This window comes from Propithecus coquereli, unplaced genomic scaffold (genome assembly GCF_000956105.1).
Source record: "Propithecus coquereli isolate 6110/MARCELLA unplaced genomic scaffold, Pcoq_1.0 Scaffold10, whole genome shotgun sequence".
Classification (NCBI taxonomy): Eukaryota; Metazoa; Chordata; class Mammalia; order Primates; family Indriidae; genus Propithecus; species Propithecus coquereli.
Window position 1 is genome coordinate 8,951,069 of NW_012133858.1, and position 3,836 is coordinate 8,954,904.

The following is a 3,836-nucleotide window of genomic DNA, read 5'->3' on the forward strand; positions in this document are numbered from 1 at the left end:
CTTCAATTCCACTTAGCTCACATAACATTTATAATTTACTGATGCTTTGAGTAAATGAATAGAAAATTAAGCCATTTGATTAGATTTTTGCTTTTTTTCCACATGAATATAAAATATTAACTTCCTTGAGCACCTGAGACTTTTTAATGCTTTATATTAAAAGTTACAAAAATTCCAAGGATCTTAATATATACAATTTTCATTTAACTAAATAAATATGACCTCAAAATGCACCTTCCAATTTGAAATTCCAAAATGCTGGGAGCTGTTGGGCAAAAGGGCGGTAGGAGGGGGCAGGTATGGAATGAGAAGAGCCTCTCCCCAGCTGGGCCTGCTGTGGCACCTGTGTCCCATCACACTGCCCGCCCCAGCAGAGGGCACTTGGCTCCTCTGCTAAAGTGCGGTGACACCTGAGAGTGTTGAGCTGGCTGACTTTCATCTCATCATACCGAGTAAGTTGTGATTTTGTTCCTTTTAACAGCGGTCTGGTAACATCTAAAACGACGAAAGGTACACGAAAGTGTACCTTTTTTAGTGTCTTGCCCAACATAAGCTCAATTTATTTTTTATGTGAATGAATTACTGAATGGGTAGATAGATGGAGGGACTTGAGTTTTTATGTAAAGAAGCAAAAGGAACCTATGAAGCAGGTATCAGGGGTAATTGAACCTGAGAAGATTTTTTGGAAATCCAGAACATGGGGAAGAACAACAAAAAAATCCAGAAGAGAGGAGAAGGGAGGGAAGTGGGGAGTGAACAGCAAAACAGAAACAACAGCAGATAACAAATCTTCACAGACCCGTCATCGGTCCAACTCTCATCAACATTTCACCAAACTTGCTTCAGCTATCGCCACCCCCAATTTTTTTCCTAGAGTGTTTAGAGGAAAATCCCAGATGTCACATCCTATTATTTTGCCCATAGCTACGTAAGTGGAAATCTCTAGCAAATATACAGATTAAACAAAACAAAAAAAAAGAAATTGCAAGATTATGTTTTACATTCTGAAGGTGCTCAAAGAATGTAATCTCTATGTAATTTAAAGATTATTTTACATAATCTTGATGAAAGGGAAGATGTATGCACAAAAATGTTCATAGTTTTAACTTGTAACAGCCCCCAAATTGAAAGAAGCTAAACTAAAGCTAATAGCAGAGGAATGGTATTATAAATTATGAAATAGCCGCTTAAGGTAATGCTGCGCTTTCATTAAAACTTGTAGTTGTGAGGACTGCGAAGCCACACTCAGTGCTGGGGAAGTCCCAGAACACGGCCATGCCGCCCTCTGCCCTGCAGAGCTGGAGTCTGGAGCATGTGACTGTGCCTCCCCAGCCACACCTGATTGGACCGAGGTGTGTCCACCTGAACTAGTGACAGCCAATCCACAGGCTGAACAGAAACCTCTGACTTTTTTGCCTTATTGAATGGAAAAGATAAATTGGGAGGATCAAATCAGTATTTGAATTAGCCAGGGTGGTGGTGCATCCTTGTAGTCCCAGCTACTTGGGAGGCTGAAGCAGGAGGATCGTTTGAGCACAGAAGTTCGAGGCTGCAGTGATGGCGCCACTGCACTCCTGCCTGGGTGACAGAGCAAGACCCTGTTTAAAAAAAAAAATCAGTATTTGATATTAGGCAATCTGGAAAGAGGATGATTGAAAACACTGGAACTGTAAGGTCATGTAGTTTGTGGTGGCTATTATCGACAATGCACAGCTGAAGTTGTAAGTGTAGAGCAGAAATGCAGGAATAAGCAGAGACCCCAGCCACTCACCCAGAGCCCCTGCCAGAGCAGCTTCACTAGTGGTGGCTTTCCAGGTCCTGGCTCCAATTCCTGTGGGGCTTAGCTGCCTTAGTTTCCTGTCCTTGGATTTCTGTAAGATTAGGTGCACACACACACACACACTCACACACACACACACACACACCTTTTTTTCTGAGATAATTTAACTTGACTGAGTAATTGTTCCTTATAACCAAAATAGTCCTAAGACAAAAGTGTTCACAATATAATGTTGAGTGAAAAAAAGAATGCAGCATTTTAAATAGGCTGTATTTATAGCTACATCAAATGATGGCATAAAATCAAGGACTAAAAGTGAACAGAGAAAAATGAAAGCAATTAATGTTAGAGTGGTGGGATTATGGGTGATTTTCTTTTCCTTTTTTATTTTTGCTACTGCTGTTTGTAGTGGAGACCCTAAAACTTCAGACCCTAAAACTTCCTTCTAGTTCAACCTGACCCTCTGGTAAGTCTATTGCCATGCCCCAGAGTGAGGAGAGAGTTGGCAAAAGAGGGCAAAAGATTGCAAAACATTCCTCCAAGTGATTCATATTTGTTTCCATGCCTTGACTGAGAACCATTGCTTTTTCAGAGAACTGACTAATTACCACTTCCCATGTCTCCCATCTCTGCACCTTTAGTACACATCATTCCTCTTGAAGTGTTCTTCTGTCAAAATCTGACCCACCAAGTACACATCAGTTCTTTTGCAGAGCCATTTGGCAATATCCATTAATAGTAGAGTTGAAGATGACCTAATAATTCTCTTCTCTGATAAATATCCTAAAAACATTTCTGCACATGAGCACAAGGAGACACAAACAGAAATGTTTGTTGCAGCACTGTTTGGAAGATTAAAAAACTGGAAAGAATTTAAATGTCCATCAACAGAAGAATTGATTTAAAAATTGTGGTAACATACACACACCAACATAATGGAATACTATGCAACAGTGAAAACTAACTAGAGCTACATGTATCAACATATATAATCTATAAAGTATGTTGAGCAAAAAGCAATATACAGAAGAATTCAGTATGCTATATATAAAATGACATTATTTCAGAATACATACAGTTGTGATAAAAGTATAATGAAATTCAGGGAATAATAAACACCAACTTCAAGGTCCTCGTTTCTTCCAGAGAGTAGGGGGAGGGGGTTGCAATTTGGTAGGGGAAGACAGGTGGCTTTCATTGCATTGGTAATTGTATTAGTTTCTGTGGCTGCTGTAACAGACTACCAAAAATGGTGACCTAAAACACCAGAAATTTATCCTGTCACAGTTCTGAAGCCCAGAAATCCAAAATCAGTATTACTGGGACAAAACGAAGGTGTAGGTAGGGCTGTGCTCCTCTGGAGGCTCTAGGGGAGAAACTGTTCTTACCTCTTCCACCTTTGGGTGGCTGCCAGCATTCCTTGGTTTATGGCCACATCATTCCAATCTTTTAATCTGCTCTGTCTTCACAGGGTCTTCTCCTGTGTGTATGTATGTGTATGTAGGTATGTGTGTGTGTATAATCTCCTTCTGCCTCCCTTTTATAAGGACATATGTGATTGCATTTTGGGCCCTCCTGGATAATCTAGTTTAATCTCGCCATCTCAAGAGGCTTAATTTAATCACATCCACAAAGACCCTTTTTCCAAACTTAACATTTACAGGTTTCTGGGATCAGGACCTGACATCTTTGGAGGGGCATTTTTCAGCCTATCACAGTAATGTTTCATTTCTTAAGATGAATGGTAGGTAACAGCAGATATAAGCTTCCAACTTGGGCCCAGCAGAATGGCTCCTGCAAGAAGGGTGGCCAGAAGAAAAAGGGGCCTTTCTGCCATCAATGAGGTGTCAACCCGCGAATATGCCATCAGCATTCACGGGTGCATCCGTGGAGAGGGCTTCAAGAAGCATATCCCTCAGGCACTCAAAGAAACTCAGGAATTTGCTATGAGGGAGATGGGGACTCCAGATGTGCACACAGATACCAGGCTCAACAAAGCTGTGTGGGCCAAAGGAACAAGGACTGTCCCATACCAGACCCATGTGTGGTTGTCGAG